The sequence below is a fragment of the Pleurodeles waltl genome, chromosome 5, assembly GCF_031143425.1.
Source record: "Pleurodeles waltl isolate 20211129_DDA chromosome 5, aPleWal1.hap1.20221129, whole genome shotgun sequence".
Taxonomy (NCBI): Eukaryota; Metazoa; Chordata; class Amphibia; order Caudata; family Salamandridae; genus Pleurodeles; species Pleurodeles waltl.
In genome coordinates, this window is record NC_090444.1 from 1499189364 (window position 1) to 1499214136 (window position 24773).

A 24773-nucleotide genomic window follows, 5' to 3' on the forward strand; every position below is an offset into this window, starting at 1 on the left:
GCAGCATGAAAGGGTATGATATGGCTCATGAGTGACAGGTATTTTGTTTCACTGGTACCAATCATAGGTATGTCATGACACAGGGACTGCTCAATTTCCTGAAATCTGATGTCTGATATATCACTGTTGAAATGTCTGGCAATGATCAAGTGAAAGGAGTGTGTAGCTGACTTGAAGTCAAGAAGGTTAATATGGCTTTATAAAGGGTGACCTCTTGTGACTTCACAGTATGTGGGTGAATGTTTTCACTTTACCCTCATGTGAGAAAAAAGTTTCTAAGCATTTCAATGTAACTATAATGACAAGTGTAATGAATGGGATCATAATCCCTTTTCTAATCCGCCATGTGGGAAACATCCTTTTTTACGACTTTTTTATTACGAAAGTCGTGGTTAACGAAAGCGTAACAACGCTTTTTTTAACCACGACTTTGTATTTTTGTGCCTTAACTACGTATGTTCTGAACAACGAACATGCGTGGTTAAGGTACAAAGAAGGGAGTTGGCGAAGGTAAGTGGTGGGTTTAGGTTTTGGGGTGGGGTTGGGGGGGTGGGGCGTTTTTGGTTTTGGGGAGGGGGTGGGGGGTTAGGGGGTTTTAGGTTTTGGGGTGGGGTTGGGGGGTGGGGCGTTTTTGGTTTTGGGGAGGGGGTGGGGGGTCAGGGGGTTTTAGGTTTTGGGGTGGGGTTGGGGGATGGGGCGTTTTTGGTTTTGGGGAGTGGGTGGGAGGTCAGGGGGTTTTAGGTTTTAGGGTGGGGTTGGGGGGTGGGGCGTTTTTGGTTTTGGGGAGGGGGTGGGGGATCAGGGGGTTTTAGGTTTTAGGGTGGGGTTGGGGGGATGGGGCGTTTTTGGTTTTGGGGAGTGGGTGGGGGGTCAGGGGGTTTTAGGGTGGGGTTGGGGGTGGGGCGTTTTTGGTTTTGGGGAGTGGGTGGGGGGTCAGGGGGTTTTAGGTTTTAGGGTGGGGTGGGGTTGGGGGATGGGGCGTTTTTGGTTTTGGGGAGTGGGTGGGGGTCAGGGGGTTTTAGGTTTTAGGGTGCGGTTGGGGGGTGGGGTGAGGGATGTAGGGTGAATGGTGCCTATTGCTAATGATTTTATCGGGAATGCCTTTACAACAAAATATCGTTGTTAAGGCATTCGTGGTAAAATCATTAGTAGTAAGGACGAGGTCGGTGTTCCGACCTCGTTGTTAAGGTTAGTAGTTGTTTTTAATTCGGTGTTCCGTCATATAATCCCGCCATGTTTCTGATGTGTGGGATCAGTATTCAGTCCACAAACACACAATTGATTATGAACATGCCCATACATTAAGATTAAGCAACAAAAGAATCCATATTACAAGAGGTATTGGGCCTTACTTCACAATATCTCAGGAGTGGAAGCATTTCCACCTGATGCAGCTGCATCGCAAAAAGTCAGGACCTTTTTCACTGGTCAAGAGGGGACTCTCACATGGACATGAAGAGTGGGGAGACCATTTCAAGGACCACCTACAGTTACTGTTTTGCCACAAGCAAAATGTACTGTGAGAGACAAGGAACCAAATAGTGGAATTTGAAAGTTGATATTCATCTATTGACTTGCTCAGTTACATGCATGAATAAACATGTTATTAGTATTTTTCACAACAGGAGATGGCTCGCAAGTAGATTAATTTTGACTGTTTATTCTAGAGTGAGTGTGAAAGTACTAAAAAGGCATGATTCCCTTGACTTTTTCACTTACAATTAATGCCCTCAAGAACACATATTAAGTCGGAAGCATGGGCTTGTAAACATGTACAAAAAATATCCCAGTCTTTCATAATTGGAGGTTTATGGTCACAGGTGGTGAGACAGACAAATTAAAGAATCTTCAGAATTATCTGCCTCACTCCAGGAAGCTATTAAAAATATATCAGTAAGGAAGAGGCTGAAATGTCAAATCTATGAACAGCACAATGTGACTTCTCAACAACAATTTAGATCAAATGCAATGTGGCTATAGCACATTTAGAGATTCTCACATAGATTGAGTCCTGATTAGGTTGGCAATCCTCTATTGCATCAACTGTAGGAGCATGTTTTCCTTCTGTAAGAAGCAAGATATTCATTAGAAGGTCCTAAAAATATAAACATCAGGCACTGAACAGGGCTTTCACATGAGTGACTAGGAAGCCATCATTAAACCCAAACCTAATCCCAGTCTTCCTCACAAAGCTCAGACAGGCTACCATGTCCACTAACTTTAATTGTAAAATAATGTTTGTCCTGACTCATGATCATTATCTTCATCTTGTTGCAGTTCAGACTGAGTCTATGGCTACTTATTCTGTCCTTGGTTGCCAGAATACATTGTCGCGTAGGCTCTCATTATTCTAATGAGACTACTGGATTTTGAGTGGCAGAATCACCTGCGGTGTGGGAGACTGAGTCTTAACCCACTACAGGTGACACCTGTCGCCCTAATCCAGGTTTTGCTCCGGCTAACTAGTAGTGCCTCATCTCTACCCAAGAGCAGGGATGATTGGGCAGCAGAGCGCATGACATAGTTGATTTCTCAGGTCTCATCCGTTTCTCTCAGTTACATTAGTGTCACATACACAGTGACAAACAGAGGCAGTGTGTTTCAATAAGGTTTTAATGAAGTGACTGCATCCTAAGTAGCAAAAGCATGTACTGCAATAACCAGGACGATAAAGCATGACACAATTAGAATTGTGACAAGGAGAGTGAAGCATAGAAATAACACTACCATATTGTCACTAGAGTCAATAGACTAACTCCTACCTAGGCTAGAATAGAACACAGCATGTTAAGCTCCAATTCTGCCTTTCAGGTTGCTCTGGGAATACATCATCCCCCATACATGAGCAAAGGCCTGAAGTCTGCAAAAACAGCTAGATAAAATAAATAAAATACAACCGCAAAAGTGCCTATTGTAAGAATAATAAACAAAGCTGAATAAAATATATCTAGGTTAAAGTGCACAGTGGCAGGCCTAGTATGCTAAAATAATGTGCATGGAACTATAACTAAAATGGCTACACAACAACATAATTGAAACATCTTATAAATGCAACAAAATTCCCCCTTCTCACTCATCTGCATAAGGTTCTGAGTGTCACCCACAAGCAAATACAATTTCAAAACTCTGGAAAAGATAAAATAAACCATAAATGTGGCCTAGCTAATCAAAAGACCAGGCGATGATGTACTTCTCTGAGGGTCTTACAGGTGATCAAGCAAAGGTTTACGGAATTCTGCAAAACCATTGTCTGCTGTTGCTTGAAAAGTTGAAAACCAGTTACATGCTTGAGCTTCATATAATATTATGTGCTGAACTCCTACACAAAATTTAGTCTGCGGTGCATGCCTTGAACTCAAATCAGCTATTCCCAATGACTGACCACTCTCACTTCATTCTTTCCTGCTATTTTAAGAAAATGATCATACTTGTTACTTACAATTATGGTTGCACAGCAGAATTGTGTGACACAAAATATTGTTACATCTGGAATGATTAAAAGCAGTCTGCTTTTAATAATTCCCTACTTCCTATTTTGTCACTCTCTGCAGTTTGGGTCAGTGGGTCTGTGGAGCATTGGAGTCCCTTGTGTTTAGACTTGGGGGCCTCAGTAAACTACGATGGAGTCAATTTGTTCCAGCAGAATGTATTTCTGCCTAGTCCCAGTCTGTTGCCGGATTTGTAAAGAAATTGGTTTGTTGATCTGCCATGACCCAGAGCATTACAGGGAATAAGAATGTATATTTTAGCCCCATGTCAAGCAATGTCTTCATAACCTAGATGAATGATAACCATTGTCATTGTGCAGAAATTGTGTAAACAGTAAAAGACATCACCTGGGAAATTCTGAGATTAATACGATCATATTTCCTTCATCACCAGGATGAATCAGGTTCACAAAAGTTTCTGATCTTTGCAACAATAGGTGTTAGAAAAATCCAGGTGAAGGTCACCTAGTGAGTGCTCTATGCTCTCTCTCAACCAGAAAGTGGGTGAATAGAGGATCAGACCCTATGTCAGTTTTGAGCCATTGTTCTATATAGATTGTAGCATCATTGCCTTCTGTTCCCTCTGATACTCTAACTATAAACATATTATTGTGCCAGGAACATTCCTCTGGATCTTCTTTGCTTGTTTTTTATTTGTGACTTGGTTTTCAAACTTACAGTGGATTTTGGCAGGTACTGTAAGATCACTGTTTAATGTATCTACTTTAGGTTCAGAGGTTGTGAGAGTTTCAGCTATTGCTACCATTATTGAATCCAATTTGTTGGGTAAGTTGACGGTTGTCATAGCAATGACCAGAGGAGCGGGTGGCTTCCAAAGAGTAGCTTGTGCTGACAGCTTCTCCCAATGCATCTCCTTATACAGTAGCTGCTATAAAATTGACCCATTTGGGTTCTGTCTCTGATAATTTCCACTGTAACATTTACATCAGTTTGTGAGTGTTTATTCCTGGCAAGGCGTCCATCACTGATATTAGTGTGGGCAACATTTCTCCTGAGTGTCATTGTCTTTTAGTAGAGCGTGTAATGTTGGAAAGGCTATTTTAAGCAATGAATCACTAAAGTAGATGAAGCCTGTCTCACCTAGTTCCAAACATAGCTAGCTTAGAGGTAGTAGCTACTGGAAGCATGTGCAGCCACTGTTCAAAAGTCTCAAATGAAAATCCTTAGCCAGTAGCATCCATAGTGACAGTTTATCTTTTCAGGTGTAGTATCCTTAATTAAATGTGCTTATAGTTGCATATTATCCCAAGATTTACCTGCAACATGCAGTATAATTGAATAGCTTAGTATAATAGGTAGCATTCCTTACCCATGACCACATGCAGACAGACTGACACAAATGGTGGGACTGCCTCACAAGAAGATGGAGGCACAGCCTGCACTTTCACTAGCTGATCCTCACTGTCAATGTGTGCAGTCTTGTTGCCAACCATGTGGATCAGAGCTCTCCTGGGAAGTCACAGGGAAAAGGCCCGGAACCCCCTGGTGGGTGTGGCAGAGCTGAGGCAGTCCAGCCACCAACCTTGCATTCAGGGGAGGAGCTCTGTTTCAGCCGTATTACCCTAGTTATTATCGCCTTAAAATAGACTCACCAGGTCTACTAAGCTATATTCTGAGCAGCAGTAAGATGGTCTGTGCAGGAATCCTCTGGATCCCCTGACCTCCTCTGTGTCACCATCTTGTTCTCTAGACGGTCAGTCAGAGCATCTTGGTCAAGATTGCCAGGAGCATCCCCAGTGCATTTGTAGGGATGCGGTTCATTTTTAATTTCTAATCATTATTGGGAATTCCATTTGCCTCTTTCCCACTATAACAATAAACTTCCTCACAGCAAGCTGTTTTAGGCTCAAGACGGCAGATGATTATGTAGAATCATGAAGGCTGGTCTGGAGCACACCTAAGTTGAGGCTGCCATAACTGGCTGCTAGTCAAGCTTCTTAGATCAGTGGAGTGCAATGATTTGTATTTGTAATACTTTCTAAACTCTTCCTTGATACCAGATTGATTCATGATGTGCAAAACCACTATAGTTTTGATATAGAAAACCCTTAGAGGAGCAGTATTAGTTTGCAGTTAAGCAGCAGGCAGTGCAATGTTGTCATTGAGCTCAAATTATAGGTGCTTGAATCTCCTGGCTTGCCTAGATAAGTTAAAATTAAATATAGTAATAATTTGCAACCAGCTTTTTAGATGTGCATGCCTAGTAGCTGTGTTCAAGTGAGCATCACTTGGACCTATGAGGAGTTTGAAATGCTTTGTGCCATAGCCAGTAACTGAGGTCTAAAGCTATCATCTTTTGATTGTGTCAGTCTTTGGTGTGAACTTGGTATGAACTTGGTATTTTTTACTAATCCCTCTTATTTAGGCTTCTAATGCATCCCCAGCTACCTTTGTGCTGCCTGTGCGTCGGTCAACCAATATAAACTCTATTTCATGTGTCTTTAACTTGTTGGGGTATTGTTTTTGCAACAAATATTTTGAAAAAGTTCATTGCTGGATGACAGGTTTGCTAGCAGGGTCTCCTAAATCGAATGAGATACTTAAATAAAGATGAAAGTGGATCAAGGCACTAGTCTTCTACTAGTTAGAAAATAATTGATTCTAGAACAAAGATGATGAACTGGGAAGTAAAATGTGTAGACTGTTTTGTGGAATCATCCCATTGCCATGGGTTTGCCAAGTCATTCTGGTCTGCTAGGTGAGAAATTGCCTTCTTAGTCTGGTACATTTGAAGGCCAGCATTAACATGTGTGGCATCTACTAGAAATAATTTGGAAGTAAGCTTTGAAAATTACAGTGCCTCCTCGTGGGCACAAGTCACAAACTAATGTTGCCACAACCTGCATTTATAGTAATTTATCCTTTTCACATATCTCAGTCTCAGGTAAACAGGTAATATCTGGTTAATTCTTTCCCTACTATTACTTACACTGGAGTGGGAATAGTACATTTATTCCCTCCAATGTCCAACGCTTTCCGGACTGTTGCACAGACCGTAGTAGGAATAGTAAATGTAACTTATCTAAATTTCAACACTTTCCCTACTGTTCCTTATACTGAAGTGGGAATGTATATCTAATGTTTCCAGACTCCAATACTTTTTATGATATTTTCAAATATCTTTTATAGTATTATTTGTTCATTTTTTACTCTTTATAGTACTTGTACATAGAAAATAGTTATAGAATTATAGAAGTATCGTTCTACATGTATATATCAACTCATATATGTGTGTCTGTGGATTTATATATGTATACATTTATATATAGTATTAAATGTGAAAATATTAAATATGAGTGGAATGTATTTGATTCAAAATATATTAATGTTATATATTATGATATGTATGATTTATTACTTTAACCTGTGTATATATATTAAAACCTGATAATTTAATATATTTTTTGTTCATTTTTGGCAGAATATTTTTGTCAACAATATTTTGTACCGCAAGATTGGGTCAGTGATCCAACAAATATTACCAAATTGAAACACAAAAAAATTATCATCAGTCATCAGTGTTGGGGGTTTATCCTTGTTGAGCATCCTGTATTGCCTGCTTCCAGGTTGTGATAAACTGCAGTGTGTCTTGTGGATCTGAGAAGTTTTGAAATGACAATGTCAGTAAATTATTAAGTTAACACCTCTCATCAAGGCAGCAATAAGAAGAGCCTTAAAATCAGGGATCAGGTTCCTTAACTCTCTCTGCTTCTAAGTAGTTTCCCAGGACATGTCCTTGAATATAATGAATTAGTAGCCTTGTCCTGTGGTAAACAGATTATTTTCTCTAGCAAATGACAGTACTCCTTATTCTATTTTAAGGTCCTGAAAAAGAACAGTAAAGTTTAGATCCCACTTTATGTGGGTCAGTGGGGGCTCTCTGAGCCCTCCCAATTGACAGGTCATCTACTGAGCCATATTGTTTCAGATTGGAGCCAATAGTATTTTGAAGTAGTGAGGTGGGATACACTTAATCATATCTAACTGTCCCATCTCTCCCTCTTCTGGAATCCCATTTAGCAGAAGATTGGAGTCTCTAGATTGGCTGTTAGACCTGTCAGCCTCAGGGTGGTCTTCCCCTAAACATTTGGCCTTCAGCCCTCCTATTTTTGCTGATATCATGTTTGTTGGCCTTAGGGCTCTGTGTACTTTGCCACTGCTAACCAATGATAAAGTGCTTGTGCTCTCTCCTTAATTCTTTTGGTATATTTACTTTACTAGTTAGCCCCTGGTAAAGTGATACTACATTACACAGGGCCTGTACATGAAATACTACTAGTGAGCCTGCAGCACTTATTATGCCAGCCACTTAAGACGTCCTTCAGTCAAATCTCAGACTTGCCATTGCACCTTGTGTGTGTGCATTTTGTAAACTGCCATTTCGACCTGCTATAATTAAATACTGTGCCAGGCCCAAACTTTCTGTTTTAATACATATAGGCCAACCCTAGAGTAGGCCCTGCAAAGATGAGAGAGAGGGGGCAGTGTATTTAAACATTAGACACATACGTTTAAGTTTTACATGTCCAGGTAATAAAAAACTCCTACATTAATTTTTATCTACTGTAAGGTCTACCTCTTTCATAGGATAGCATTGACTTACAATATTACATATAATAAGTGATAACTTTCAATTAGGAACAGTAGGCAGTTTGAGTTCAGTGTTTGAAGAATTAGAATTTAAAGCTTTCCTTAATGGTAAAGTCAGATTTTAAGTCATAATTCTTAAAATGCCACTGTTAGAAAGTTGACATTTTCATGCTCAAAATGTTTGATATCTGGAGCCTTTCCTGGGTCACATGACTAGGTGTGAAAGGCAGGTCACCTTTATATATTGCACACAGACAGTGAGACAAGGGAGAAGGTAGATGTTGGCAGGATAGGCCGCTCTGACTTAACAAAGGGAGGAGATATCACACTACCACACTTGCACATCACAAAGGTTCTGCCTGAGCATTCTCACAAAGGGTTTATCACTAGTCTTTTGTGTTCTCAAACTCTTAAGTGCACATCGGGACCTGTGGAAGACACAGAGGAAGGACTGCTGTGTTGCTTTGCTGCAAGGACTGTCACTCTGCTGCCCTGCTGCCCTCTAGCCTGAGTAAGAAGGTCTAGAACTGCATGCTGAACCCAGGACCACCAGAGTGACTCCATGAGCTAGTTCTCCGGCCTCCTGATCAGAAGCCTCAAGGACAAACCAGGCTTCCTCTATCTTGCACTCAGCACCTGAACTCTGCCAGTTGTGATTTCTGCCCTCACAAGTGGTGCCACCCCAGTCATAGACCCTGGGAAGTGGGACTGAAGGTGCCCTGCCAGCAGGGTGGCTCCTTCGCTATGATGAAACAGCATTGTTTTATTTTTCTGCTTCTTGCTCAGCCAGCAGTGCAAGGAGGGGTGGGACTGGGCCTCGGTAGAAGGAAGGGGGGAGGAGGGGACAGTGCACGAAGTCTGCATGTGTGTTTGGCCAGCTGCCTGAGGCCGGCCAAACACATGCACACTTGAGTTTATCCAGCCCAGCTGTGTTTAAAAGCGGGGCTGGATAAACTGCACAGACCCCAGGGCTTTTGTCTGAGCGGCAGTCACTGTCGCTCAGACCAATCCTGGGTCAGCTTTCATTCACTGTTTTGCACGAAAGCAGTGCCAGGATTGTTGGGAAGCCTGTGCCAGTGTCCCGGTAGCGAATGCTGGGACACCAGAAGAAGAGGGGCAGGAGGCAGCAGGGACAGAGGCAAGATAAGTGTGTTTTTATTTTTTATTTTTACCTCATCTCTGTCCCCTCTCCACCCCTTCCCTTGAGATATGCGGCAGCCACCGCTGCCTGCCAACCCACTTGTGGTCCCAACAGAACGGATGCAGTGTACCACATCATCAACCAAAACTCCTCATTGGAGCTGCTGTGACATGCATCACCTCACAACATTTTGTACTGGGAACACTGCATGATACATTCCAAATGCAGGACTTCACGTCATCGACTGCAGTCTCCTAAGAACCTCTGTTGAGAAAAGAATTTGCGACCCAGGCCTTTGCATCGTAAGCCCCTCACTGACAGCATTCAGGACAATGACATCAGACTCCATAGCGCAAGCCTTGCAATTTCTTCAGAACCAGCCGGCATGCAATACATTTTTAACATAGAACTTTACATCGCAAGCCCTAGTCAATTAAATTGTTGACATTGACGCAGCACCTCCCTTCATAGCCTTGTCTTCAACACCGAATTCCGCGTCACGCCCCAACCAAGATTTAAGATACTCTGTTCATGGGCCTAGCTTGGTCTCTGAGCCAGCCATTGCACCATTGTGGTCGGCCTGAACTTATGATTTTTATCTGGTCTGGCACGACCAGATAAACACAGTTGGCACTTTGTGCTTTTGGTGCTATATTGAATTAAATCTTTAAACCAGTGTATCTCGGGTTCTACTGATGGGAGCATAGTTGTTTTTGTCATAAAATATCTCTTCAATTGTACTCTATTTTTCTAAATTGGTTGAGATTTCTCTTGTGTTGTGTGTCCCTTTATGATTATTAAAAGTGTTACATACTACTTTACACATTGCCTCTAAGTTAAACTTGACTGCTTTTGTGCAAAGCTACCAGAGAGTTAAGCACAGCTTAATCTGGGGGTTGCTTCTGACTTTACCCTGGCAAGGATTGTGGATGCTGCTTGAATAGGGTTTCACCCCCCTCAACCAGTAACTTAATTTCTTACACTAGTTTTAAAGGTCCTCACACTTTTCATTCTGGTTTTTCAGCTGATGGCCATGTCTGGCCATGTTGGACTTTACTTTTTTTTTCTAATCATACAAGCTGGCCGTCCATCTCCGGCTGTCCTTCCATCAAGAATGTTAACCTCTCATCCAACCCAGGCGTTCTTTTTTTAGGTCATCAAATGTAGGGGTTTGTTGCATTTGAACTTTCTTGGCAACCTTGATTTCTATTCAAAACTGATATAACATGTATTTAGTAGAATAAGACCATGAATTAGATGTATATGAACTGTCTGATTTGATATGCTGCTCTGCACTTGCCTTCATGTTATTCATTTCTGTTTGTGTGCTAGCTGCCAATCCAAATCAAGTGGACTTCCCATTAGAGCTTCAGCTACCTGTAATTTGCAATCAGCTATTATTTTAGTGTTCCCGGTGTCAAAGGAGTATAGACTACCTGTTAGCACATATGAATTTCATAGCTTCATTTCTCCTTGCAGAGTTCAAGATGTAGTTGGTATATTGCAACTGCTCAGCAGAGGACAGACTTTGAGCTAGGAGGAATTATCCATAGAAGATATACTGATGTAAGACATTAAGGCCCCTACTGGGTTAATTGCTGGATATCAAGAGTGATCCTCTATCAATGTTGTAAATTGATCCTCCTATGCTAAGAAGTTCCCTTTCTCCCGTCCCCACAGGCTGGTTGGGTCCTTCAAAGACCACATAAGTTGAAATTACCTTTCAGTAGGTCTTATAACCAACCACTCTGTTTTGGTATGATTTATCCTTCTGTTACATTGCCTCTGAGATATTCCCACCGCCTCTATTGTTTTTTAGATAGTTTTTAAGATGAGGTTACAAAGGAGCTGTTAAAGGCTGTGATATAGTAGTGGTTTCCTAGCAGTTAGTGCTAGGCAGTGTTTTTCTCCTCTTTTGCATGTGTTTTGTCCCTTTGATAGCAGAGCTACGACAAGCTCTTTGGATAGCTCTTTACGGATGAGGCCCCTCCCCCCCAGCGCCTTGAGAGCCTCATGGGTGAGTAGCCGCACTTTATAAATACTGATTGATTGATTGATTGATTGAGCTGATTGATTGAGCTTAACACAGAAGACCCACAGGGTGAGCTGGTAGGTATTTTTTCCTTTACTTTTTGAAACCATAACAGAAACTAGAGAGAACTTGAACAGCAATGGGACAGCACCTCAAAGTTAAGCTTTCATTATTGTTGAAAATCCCCAGGCAGTCCTCTTTTCACCCCTTTTTCATTGGTTGTGTGGCATTGCAACAAATGTCATTTTCACACATGCCTTTACCGTGCATCCATTACCTAGCAATACCTTTACCACGCATTGCCTTTGCCACGCAAGTATTTACCATGCACATGCCTTAATTACACATGCCTTTCAGATAAACAGACTTTGACTTCTTGCTCTCTTTTACTTTTCTCCCAATTTTAGATGAAAACAAAATTTACTTTTATCCTGGATTCTGTGGTAGAGGCGCCCTCTCAGGTATCTCTGCTCAAGAGTAGAGCAGCTGCTGGTTTATTTCATTCGCCTGACTCCTCTGTACCATAACTGCACCCCATTGAATGGAGGTGCTGCAGAAATCAGAATCAGAACAAGCAGTGGTGGGGGATTTGCAGGGGGGTACAGCCGAAGGCTGGCCTCTCCCGAAGTGACCAATGGCAGGTGGCAATCGGTGAAGTGCAGAGTAGGTTGAGGCGATTATATGACGGAACACCGAATTAAAAACAACTACTAACCTTAACAACGAGGTCTGAACACCGACCTCATCCTTACTACTAATGATTTTACCACGAATGCCTTAACAACGATACTTCGTTGTAAAGGCATTCCCGATAAAATCATTGACAATAGGCACCATTCACCCTACATCCCTCACCCCACCCCCCCAACCCCACCCCAAAACCTAAAACCCCCTGACCACCCACCCACTCCCCAAAACCAAAAACGCCCCACACCCCCAACCCCACCCTAAAACCTAAAACCCCCTGACCCCCACCCACTCCCCAAAACCAAAAACGCCCCACCCCCCCAACCCCACCCTAAAACCTAAAACCCCCTGACCCCCCACCCACTCCCCAAAACCAAAAACGCCCCACCCCCCAACCCCACCCTAAAACCTAAAACCCCCTGACCCCCCACCCACTCCCCAAAACCAAAAACGCCCCACCCCAAAACCTAAACCCCCCTGACCCCCCAGCCCCTCCCCAAAACCAAAAATGCCCCACCCCCAACCCCACCCTAAAACCTAAAACCCCCTGACCCCCCACCCACTCTCCAAAACCAAAAACGCCCCACCCCCAACCCCACCCCAAAACCTAAAACCCCCTGACCCCCACCCCCTCCCCAAAACAAAAAACCCCCCAACCCCACCCCAAAACCTAAAACGCCCTAACCCCCCACCCCCTCCCCAAAACCAAAAACGCCCCACCCCTCCAACCCCACCCCAAAACCTCAACCCACCACTTACCTTAGCCAACTCCCTTCTTTGTACCTTAACCACGCATGTTCGTTGTTCAGAACATACGTAGTTAAGGCACAAAAACACGAAGTCGTGGTTAAAAAAAGCGTTGTTACGCTTGTGTTAACCACGACTTTCGTAATAAAAAAGTCGTAAAAAAGGATGTTTCCCGGTTGAGGCTGATCCTGGCATACCGACCCTCCATGATGAACAGTGGTTGCTGGTGCAAATAAGAGATCTCTTGCAGGGGCATCCAGCCACAATCAAGACAACCGATCCATGGTCAGCAATTGGACGAATATGGGAAGCTTAGGCAGCACCTTGCTTTCCAACCTCTCTCATAGCCACCACTCTCAATAGACCTCTTTCTGGTCTTCAACTTCTGCCTAGAAGACCAATGTGATCTTTCATTGAACGAATTCACAGATACTTGCAAGAGTCCCAGTAACAAGATCCTACCTACTTCTCACTCCTGCATCAAGGGTCACTGCCTAGACATTGTGTTACAACATGGCCTGCCAATCTCTAACATTGTAATCCCCTCTGTCATCTGTGCTGACCACCACATGATTTCCTTCCGGGTTCCTCTACCTCTATGGTGAAAGCAGAGCAACTGCAACATTTCCCACCTCTTCTGCTAAAAAGGATCTATACTCTCATGCTTTCAAATTCAAACTGAAGACACAGTTCTAATCATGTAAACACAAATAGCTCTGCCACACTAATTTATTTATATGTGCATAATGCCCTTTCTAAAACCATAGCCACATGCAACCCTGCTAAAAAGGATCTATACTCTCACGCTTTCAAATTCAAACTGAAGACACAGTTCTAATCATGTAAACACAAATAGCTCTGCCACACTAATTTTGTTATATGTGCATAATGCCATTTCTAAAACCATAGCCACATGCAACCCTGATGGAATGAGGCTAACAAGAACAGACACAATCCTTGATTCGGAGAAATCATTAAACTACTCAAAAAACAATGCCACAAACTAGGATGCACATGGTGCAGATCCACTTCACAAACCTCATCTGTGACATAAAAAAAAATGAAAGGACCACCTAACACAAAGCTATCGTCATGGCCAAAGATATCCACTATTCAGGGCAAGTTCTTGAAGCAAATACCAGGCCATGTGAATTCTTTAAAATGGTCTAAGAATTGACTAACCCTCAATGCATTACAGTTGCTGTACCTACTGCCAAAGAGCTTTGCAAAACATTGTACTTAGAAAAATCTCAAACTGTTAGGTGAAGCATTACCTCAGGTTTTCTGATTCCCTCAGATAATCATCAGATAGCAAAGATAGAAAGCATGCCTCAAACATTGAGCTTCACATATATATCTAAGAACTATATCTCCTCGCTCTAGGACCTCAAACATAGCCAGAACCCAGATGATACTTGCCCCCCTGACACTCCCTTCAAACATGCCGAATCACTTGCACCCACATATTGGGATTCATAAACAGATGTCAACATCTAAGCGAAATCCTGCTTATTTTAAAACAATGTACTGTCACTCTATTCTTAAAAAAAGACAATGTGAGTTCCAATTATTCTGAACATTATTCTGAACAACTACAACGCCATTTGATGACCACCATGGATTTTTATAATTACAGAGAAAGTGGTCGCTTCTCAGCTGCAGTCTCACCTCAAATTTAACGCCATACCAGACTCCAATCAATCTAGCCTCGGCCTAAACCTGGAACTAAAAAAGCCCTTCTATTCTCCTGGATGACATCTCAATTTTTGGTACACCTGTCCACAGGTTTCTCTTATACACCTTTGGTCAGTTTCCCACATCACAGACAAATCCCTTAAATTGTTCTTATCCTTCCTCAACACTATGTCACAACAAGGAAGATTTGGAGATTTTATCTCCCAGGCCTACTGAGTCACCTGTTGGGTACCCCTGGGTTACTCTCTGTCATCTTTATTCTTCAAGATTTATCCCACTATCTCAGAGTGGGCACTTTTTATGGCCAAACTCTGTCTCAACTAAGAAATAGTCGTGTCCATGATTCCATGAAGGAAATTTACTGCACACTGTGATTGGAAAGATGCAGTTTACCTCCGTGAGTGATACAGTTTTAGAAACAGGATAGGGTAGTGATAGGATTATAAAAGGAGTTTGAATGTTCTCAAGGGCATTGGCTAACAATGCAACATCTTTAAAAGAGGAAATTTCTAAATAAAACTGGTAGTTATAAGCATACATTCAATCATGCTACAATGTTATGTTATGCTATGTTATGGTATGTTACGCTATGTTATTGTGAGAAACTGGGGCTGATTGCAGAGGCCCCCTAACTTTTTGCCCCCATTTTCCACTTTATGCTGGTGTTTTCCTGACTCTGATGGTGCCCTGGGTACTGCTAACCAGTCCCAGGGCCTGTGCTCTGTGTAAAATGGATATGCAAATTAGGCTAATTATAATTGGCTAAGTTAACCTACCTATAAGTCCCTAGTATATGGTAGGGCATGTAGGTTTAGGGACCACAGCATAGGTGGTGCACACCTAGGTGCATTGCTGAGGTGCCCAGTGTCATTTTAAAAGCAAGCCTGCCTTGCTGGCTGCTTTTAAATTAAAGTTATATGCAAATTCGACTTTGGAATTAAAGGTACTTCCAAAGTCTTAAACTACCTTATTTTTACATATAAGTCACCCCTAAGGTGTGCCCTATGTGCCCCTAGGGCTGGGTGCCATGTAACTATAAGCAGGGACTTTATAAAAATAGATTTATAAGCCCTGGTGAGGTAAAAACAGCCAAATTCGTTTTTCCCTCATTGAAGTAAATGGCCTTCATAGGCTAGAATGGGCAGACTTTATTTTAAATTTTAAAGTCTCCTTAAATGTTACATACCAAGAATTTGGTATCAAATTGATTGTTATAATAAATCCCACAACTTCCAGTTGTTGGATTTAATATAACTAGTGCAGGTAAAAAGTTTAGACTTTACCTAAAAAGTTGCCAATTTCAGCTCTGCATTGTTTTTGCTCCTGTGCTCTGATTGGCCAGCCTGCAGCAGCTTCTGCCAGGCTACTTTAATGAGGTGTGAAGTGGCCTGACTTCACACAAAGGAATGTGCTTGGGGGAGAGAATCTCCCCTCAGCAGATGGGGAAGCAGGAAGGGGGAGGGCTGCCAAACTGGTCTTCAAAGGCAGAGAAGGACATCTGGAGCACCCAGCAACACCCCCACATCCTGCAACCCCAGACAGCTAGGTGCCTCCTTGATTAGATTAGGAGAGGGCAGGAGAGGGGTGTGTTTATGATTTTAGCCACACCAGTGGGTGGGCTCAGCCAGATCTCTCCTCTAAAAATCAGATTCATCCATTTTGGATTTTTAGAGACTGTTGCCTTCTGGGATGGATTTTTGCCACACTTCCCAGGAAGTGGTCATCACAGGGGGACGACCCTGTCCCTGATTGGAGGACCAGGGCCCCCCTGCTTTTCACCCAGGAGCAAGGATAAAACTGGCAGACCTGCACCCACGCCTCAGATCCCCACCAAATTTCAAGAAGAAAGAACTACAAGGAGAAGAAGGACTGCCCTGCTGGACCCCTGGCCTGCACCTGGACCCTGCACTCAGAAAGACTGCACCAGCTGCACACTTGGGCTTCACCACAAGAAGGACTTTGCCTGGCTTCAACTGGTTCAAGGAGGGACTCCCTGTTTGCTACAGGTGAAAAATTGCTAACCAGAGTCCCCTGCACCAACTCCTGAAAAAGTGACCAGCTGACCACTGCCCAGTGGCCAAAAAGGAGTTTGCGCCAGGTGCACTCTGGGAGTTGAAGTCCGCACTTCCCAAGGACCATCACAGAACTTCTGGACCCTTGGGGTGAGCTGTGGACCCCAAAAGAACCTTAAAAGAACATCTGGGTGAAGCCCCAGAAGTTTGGAAAAGATTGGAGAAATTTTAGAAAAAAGCTCCATAAAGTGACCGACTCGACGCGGAAATTCTAGCCGGCTTGCCTCAACCGCGACCCGGCCTGACTTCGTGGTTCGTCCCGGTCAAGAAAAACATCCGAAAAAGAGACTAAGTCCGAACGTAAAAAGTTGACCGGGACCTTCCAGCCATCGTATCCGAGAAGGGCTCCACGGACGTCGGATCAAGATCCAGGTTTACCCCGGTCGAAGGATTTTCATCTCGAAAAAACGACTAAGTCCGAAAGTAGAAATCACCACCGAGGAAACCGACTTCGCGTATCCGGACAAGGGCTCCAGGAGGTCGGATCCAACTGGCAGGTTCGTCCCGGTGAAGAAAAACTTCAAAATAAAGACTAAGTCAGAAGGTAACTTTTTAACCGAGGCCTCCCGCGACCTGTAGCCGAGCAGGGCTCCATCGCGGTCGGCCTGAAAGTTTGACTTTGTCCCGGTCCTGGTGCAACCAGATGACCCGATTGGCGCTTTTTGTTTCTATGCGCTAGAAAATAATAATACTTTAAAAATTCATATCTCCGGTTCTCCTGAACCGATTTTAATCGTTTTTGTGTCATTTTAAAGATAAAAATATAAGCTATTTTTATAAATTGGTTTTGGATTTTTAAACTGTTTCCTGTGTTTTATTTAATTACTGTTGTGTGATATTTGAATGCTTTACACTTTGTCTCCTAAGTTAAGCCTTGACGCTCGATGCCAAGCTACCAAGGGTAGAGCTGGGATTAATTTACTGAGACCTAACTGTACTTTTGTGGAGGTTTGTGGCTTGTTGCTAGGTGTAGGTACCTACCTGCCCTACCAATAACCCATTTTCCAACATAATTGGAAGCAGCGACGGGATCCTGTACTTGTGTTCAATATCACGTTACAGTTTTAGATAAAACAAATTAAAAATCCTTTAAATTGTCCTAGTGCAAAAATTGTTTTTAATTTTTAATTTTAATTTTTTTTTTTTAAATTAATTTGGATTAATTTCAATTATTGAATTTTTGTAATTTTTCTAAATTCTTGTTTCCAATTTTTGCAAAAAGTTTTTGTTGACACAAAACTAGGGAACCATGGAGCTTGATCTGGCTAGCCTACCCACACTGACAGTAGTCCAGCTTAGGGGGTTGTGTATTGAGAGGGGGTTGCCTGCAACCACTAATCTCAGGAAGGAAATCCTGATTAAATCCCTGACAGCATGGGCTGAGGCCCAAGAGGTAGAGACAGAGGAAGCTCCAGAGGAGGAACCAAAAGAGGATGATGCTAACTCTAACCACTCAGGGGAGGAAAGGCATCAGACCCCAAGTGAGGAAGAAGAGGAACGGTCCTCACTGGACACAGTCACTAGGGGCAGACCCAAAGCTAGTGGTAGGAAGAGGGTCCTTTCAGGAGGAGAGAACCCATCCATCAGGGAAAGAGAGCTGGAAGCCCAGCTAGCCTACATAGCTTTGGAAGCAGAGAAGCTGGCCCTAGAGAAGAAAAAGTGGGCATACAAAGAAAAAAGAGATGGAAGCAGCGATAAAGAAGCTGAGGTGTCCATGGGTGGGGGAGTTTGCCCCAGATTACCCAAGGGGGTAGTTCCTGCTTATATAGAGGGGGATGACATAGATAAGTGGCTAGGGGCCTTTGAGAGGGCACTCCAAATGAGAAGGGTTAAGCCTCAATACTGGGGTTCCCTTTTGTGGGAGTTGGTCCCCAACTCAGGGAGGGATAGGCTTCTGACCTTAAGGGGGGAGGAGGCAGATTCATACCCTAGTATGAAGAGGTGCTTAGTCAAGAAGTTTGGTCTGACCCCAGAGCAATATAGAGTGAAGTTCAGGGACACCCAGAAGGTCAGTACCCAGTCTTGGGTTGACTTTGTGGACACCTCACTAAAGGCACTAGAGGGCTGGATTATTGGCAACAAAGTAAATACTTATGAGGGGTTATACAATCTGATCATGAGAGAGCACATCTTGACCAATTGTATCCAAGAAAGGTTACGCCAGCATCTAGTGGACTCTAAGCTGACCAACCCTAGAGAGCTAGGGGAGGCAGCTGATGAGTGGTTGAGAACCAGGGTGGTTGTCAAGTCCCAGGGGGGAGACTCCAAGAAGGGGGGGACAGGTCCCCAAAAACCTAAGGAGGGAGGTGGTAAGCCCACCACAGAGACTCCCTCTGTACCCCAGAACCCTAAGAAGGAGGAGAGTAAATCCCACTCCCACTCTGACATGCAGAGACAGGGAGACCCAGGGTTAAAAAAGCTCTTGGACAGTAGGGCTTGCTTTGACTGTCAGCAGACAGGTCACTTCAGAGGAGATGCAGCCTGTCCAAAGAAGGTGGTTAGCACTGGGCTGTCCAGTGTAGCCATAGAGGAGGATTCCTCAGATGATGAAGTCCTCCTAGCATTGTGCTGGGAGACAGGACCAGATGGTAAGCTGGTGATCCCTGAGGGTGGGAGTAGGCACTTCCACCACATTCAAGTGAATGGGATCCCTACCACTGGCCTGAGAGACACCTGTGCCAGTCACACTGTAGTGAGTGACCGGTTAGTGACCCCAGACATGTATGTCCCAGGAAAGACAAAGAAAGTCAGGATAGCCACAGGGGAGGTCACCTCCAAACCTGTAGCCATAGTGCCCCTAGAGAGGGAGGGTATCCTTGACTGGATTAGGGTGGTAGTCAGTGCTGACCTTCCCCTAGATTGTATCCTGGGCAATGACCTCCCAGAGGTGAGTCTGGTCACAGATGGGGTGGTCGCCCAGGGCGCCCCCCCTACCCAAAGTCCTGGGGAGTCAGTCCCTACAGTTAGGAGACAGGGGTCCCCAAGAAAAGGAAAGAAGAAAAGGAAGGGTAGGCCACTCTTAAAGAGAGTTCCAAGGAGCCAAAGGCCTTCTGCCCCAGTAGGGGGGGAGCCCAGAGTTGGCACTGGTGAGGCCTCACCTGACCCCAAGGAAGTCCTGAGTAGTCAGGCAGCTGTCCAGATGCAAGGTGTTGCCCCTGCACTGACAGAAGGGAGAGTGGAAGGAGGGTGCCTGCCACAGGAGGTGGTAGCCCCCCACTCTAGACAGCAAGAGGGGTACCAGGACCCCAAAGATGCCCCTAAAGCAGCTCAGCCACCTGTCAGTGGAGAGCTTAGGGTGTGGTTCTGGGTACTGACAGCTGTCAGTAGCCTCTGCTGGGTGCTAGCCTTCCTGGCAGCACTGTACTTGGCCTGGGAGGCAGACCCCATGGCCAATAGCAAAGTAGGCCCCCTGACCCTATTGGTCATGGTGGGGTTGCTCAAGTGTTGGGTGACCTCTTTGGGTAAGCTAGGTGTTGCCCTAGCAAAGTTAGGAGTAGGGGAGGTGGGCACCTCACTACCCAAGTTGGCAGAGAGAGAGGAGGAAGACCCCCCTAGAGGGAAGTTTCAGTTTGGAATGGGTCCTTTCATTGTTGGGGTGGGTTCACTACCCAGAGGGAGAGACCCTGACAGGAGGATGTAAGGCAGAGTAGGCCCTGCAAAGGGACAGCCAGTTTTCTTCACTGTCTTCCTCGCCTAACAAGCCAGGAAGACTCTCCCAGGGTTGGGCTGAGTCTCCTGGGCGTGTGGGCTGGGGGGGGGGTTGTGTGAGAAACTGGGGCTGATTGCAGAGGCCCCCTAACTTTTTGCCCCCATTTTCCACTTTATGCTGGTGTTTTCCTGACTTTGATGGTGCCCTGGGTACTGCTAACCAGTCCCAGGGCCTGTGCTCTGTGTAAAATGGATATGCAAATTAGGCTAATTATAATTGGCTAAGTTAACCTACCTATAAGTCCCTAGTATATGGTAGGGCATGTAGGTTTAGGGACCACAGCATAGGTGGTGCACACCTAGGTGCATTGCTGAGGTGCCCAGTGTCATTTTAAAAGCAAGCCTGCCTTGCTGGCTGCTTTTAAATTAAAGTTATATGCAAATTCGACTTTGGAATTAAAGGTACTTCCAAAGTCTTAAACTACCTTATTTTTACATATAAGTCACCCCTAAGGTGTGCCCTATGTGCCCCTAGGGCTGGGTACCATGTAACTATAAGCAGGGACTTTATAAAAATAGATTTATAAGCCCTGGTGAGGTAAAAACAGCCAAATTCGTTTTTCCCTCATTGAAGTAAATGGCCTTCATAGGCTAGAATGGGCAGACTTTATTTTAAATTTTAAAGTCTCCTTAAATGTTACATACCAAGAATTTGGTATCAAATTGATTGTTATAATAAATCCCACAACTTCCAGTTGTTGGATTTAATATAACTAGTGCAGGTAAAAAGTTTAGACTTTACCTAAAAAGTTGCCAATTTCAGCTCTGCATTGTTTTTGCTCCTGTGCTCTGATTGGCCAGCCTGCAGCAGCTTCTACCAGGCTACTTTAATGAGGTGTGAAGTGGCCTGACTTCACACAAAGGAATGTGCTTGGGGGAGAGAATCTCCCCTCAGCAGATGGGGAAGCAGGAAGGGGGAGGGCTGCCAAACTGGTCTTCAAAGGCAGAGAAGGACATCTGGAGCACCCAGCAACACCCCCACATCCTGCAACCCCAGACAGCTAGGTGCCCCCTTGATTAGATTAGGAGAGGGCAGGAGAGGGGTGTGTTTATGATTTTAGCCACACCAGTGGGTGGGCTCAGCCAGATCTCTCCTCTAAAAATCAGATTCATCCATTTTGGATTTTTAGAGACTGTTGCCTTCTGGGATGGATTTTTGCCACACTTCCCAGGAAGTGGTCATCACAGGGGGACGACCCTGTCCCTGATTGGAGGACCAGGGCCCCCCTGCTTTTCACCCAGGAGCAAGGATAAAACTGGCAGACCTGCACCCACGCCTCAGATCCCCACCAAATTTCAAGAAGAAAGAACTACAAGGAGAAGAAGGACTGCCCTGCTGGACCCCTGGCCTGCACCTGGACCCTGCACTCAGAAAGACTGCACCAGCTGCACACTTGGGCTTCACCACAAGAAGGACTTTGCCTGGCTTCAACTGGTTCAAGGAGGGACTCCCTGTTTGCTACAGGTGAAAAATTGCTAACCAGAGTCCCCTGCACCAACTCCTGAAAAAGTGACCAGCTGACCACTGCCCAGTGGCCAAAAAGGAGTTTGCGCCAGGTGCACTCTGGGAGTTGAAGTCCGCACTTCCCAAGGACCATCACAGAACTTCTGGACCCTTGGGGTGAGCTGTGGACCCCAAAAGAACCTTAAAAGAACATCTGGGTGAAGCCCCAGAAGTTTGGAAAAGATTGGAGAAATTTTAGAAAAAAGCTCCATAAAGTGACGACTCGACGCGGAAATTCTAGCCGGCTTGCCTCAACCGCGACCCGGCCTGACTTCGTGGTTCGTCCCGGTCAAGAAAAACATCCGAAAAAGAGACTAAGTCCGAACGTAAAAAGTTGACCGGGACCTTCCAGCCATCGTATCCGAGAAGGGCTCCACGGACGTCGGATCAAGATCCAGGTTTACCCCGGTCGAAGGATTTTCATCTCGAAAAAACGACTAAGTCCGAAGGTAGAAATCACCACCGAGGAAACCGACTTCGCGTATCCGGACAAGGGCTCCAGGAGGTCGGATCCAACTGGCAGGTTCGTCCCGGTGAAGAAAAACTTCAAAATAAAGACTAAGTCAGAAGGTAACTTTTTAACCGAGGCCTCCCGCGACCTGTAGCCGAGCAGGGCTCCATCGCGGTCGGCCTGAAAGTTTGACTTTGTCCCGGTCCTGGTGCAACCAGATGACCCGATTGGCGCTTTTTGTTTCTATGCGCTAGAAAATAATAATACTTTAAAAATTCATATCTCCGGTTCTCCTGAACCGATTTTAATCGTTTTTGTGTCATTTTAAAGATAAAAATATAAGCTATTTTTATAAATTGGTTTTGGATTTTTAAACTGTTTCCTGTGTTTTATTTAATTACTGTTGTGTGATATTTGAATGCTTTACACTTTGTCTCCTAAGTTAAGCCTTGACGCTCGATGCCAAGCTACCAAGGGTAGAGCTGGGATTAATTTACTGAGACCTAACTGTACTTTTGTGGAGGTTTGTGGCTTGTTGCTAGGTGTAGGTACCTACCTGCCCTACCAATAACCCATTTTCCAACAGTTATGTTATGTTCTGTTATGCTATGTGTATTTGTAAAGCACATTATCACCTGTGAGGATATCTTGCCCAGAGTGGGTGTGTGTCTAGCCCTGCATGTGGTAGGTTAGTTAATTGAGAAGCTAGGTCTTCAGGTTCTGGCGGAATTCGAGAAGAGAGGAGGAGGCTCTGACGTGGAGTGGGAGCTCATTCCACCCTTGAGGATGGATGTAAGAGAACACTCATTCTACTGATCCGGTTCTGTGTATGTCGGGGATGTGTGTGAGTAGGGGCCCTATAGAAGAGGGGTGTATTGGTGGTTGGTGGAAGGAGATGTGACTGTTCAGGTATGGGGGCTTAAGTTGTATAGTGACTTGAATGTGTGAATAACCAAAAGTGAATACCAGAGGGTCCTTATAATTGATGAAAAGAGTAAATGTGAGAGTGCAACCTTGGAGAATCCCTTTATGGTGTTTCTCAGGATCGGGAAGGAGGTTGGGTATTTTGTGTACTGATAATATTTTACCAGGTATGACAAGAACAAGTTGAAGCCAGAGTCAGACCCATTCTATCTTTGTGGATTTTCAAGAGACTTGCATAGTTCACCTTTTTGAAGACAGATTGTATACCAAGGATGATAGAGAGGTATCCTCTTTCCTTTATCTAGAATGCGGAGAGCCATCATAACCCGCAAGTATATAATATGTTGTTTTTCTTCTTGGTGCACCCATTATTATAAAAGTGTTTGATATAGCAAACATCTTCATTAAAAAATATATATGTTTTTGGATTGTGTTATTTGTATTGTACACTGTAAACTTTAGTCTGGTTTACAGTAATATGAGTTACTGTTTCTTCAGACATCATACCCTTCGTCTTAACCTCTATTTGAGAACCACTAATTACATAATAACATTTTGCAATAACTATTTTCCAATTTTGGTGTAACAGAACATGAGAGTGGACTTTCTGAGTTTTTTGCCTTTGACTCCCATTTGTTTGGTATCCCTGATCTGTCTGTTACATATTATTGTATCTTATGGAGCAGCGTACTTTTGGCTGCACCCCTATATTTTACAAATGGAATACAAAAATGTAACCAGCTTCATAAACTCTGTGTGTCTTATCATTATAACTAGAAAGTGAGACATCATAACATATAATTGAAGGTGTATTGACTTTAGAAGTTAGAGTTTTATATATGCATATGTTGTAATGTTTAGCTTTAACATGAAGAATGCAGTTCTCATTCACATGTACACTTATATATTGATATGTTGCATTTATTAAAAGCACATTGTACAGATAATAATGAATTAATGTATTCACATGTTGCATTTATTCTGACATAATGTGTGCACCCCTAATTTTGTTTTAGAAGTGCACATTGATAATCATTTATCACATTAGCTTAAGTAGGCCTTCATTTTAGCATGGGATGTATTTTTCCATGCTCTGTATGTTTTTCTTTTGCAGTTGTGCATTTGTGGTTTCTCAGCTCGAGAAAGGAGTATTGTGTATTGGAGATAGAGAGGTGTGCGAAGAGACATTTTGGCATGGACTGGATGATTTAAGGAGCAGAAGGAGCCTCCTATTCACTGGATATCTGGTATGAAAATGCTCAATTTTAACCTGAATGTTCAGACTCTGTGGCAAGGGAGATTCGACCAATGTTGCATTTGTGCTCTGTGAGAAAGAGAAATAATCGGGTTTCTGGTGACATGTTTGGAGACATGGATGCTCCTGGAACTTTCCACTTAAAATTAGTGCTCACATTACTAGAGTTACAGCATATTCTTTTGGACTTGGGGAGGTGCAGACCTCCCTGCACCCTTTTTGTCCTTACAGTGTTCAGCTTAATGATAACACAGATTCCCTTCTTTTTTGCACTTTTACTTTAGTCTTTATGATGCTGACACCTACCTGGCTTAATTCCGGAACCTTTTAATCTGAATTTTCCTATTTTTAGTTAGAGGTTGAGTTAGATGATCTTTTATTTGTTCCTGCTTAGAAGGAGAAATCCAAATTCCATTAATGAATGCCATTTTTGTTTCTTGGTATCTGTATTGCAATGA

General features: G+C 43.7%; 1 protein-coding gene across 3 annotated transcripts in view; it reads right to left on the bottom strand.

Moving 5' to 3' along the window:
* MLIP (muscular LMNA interacting protein) overlaps positions 1-24773 on the bottom strand; it is a 1731317-nt gene that overhangs the window by 612741 nt on the left and 1093803 nt on the right. The window lies entirely within an intron of this gene.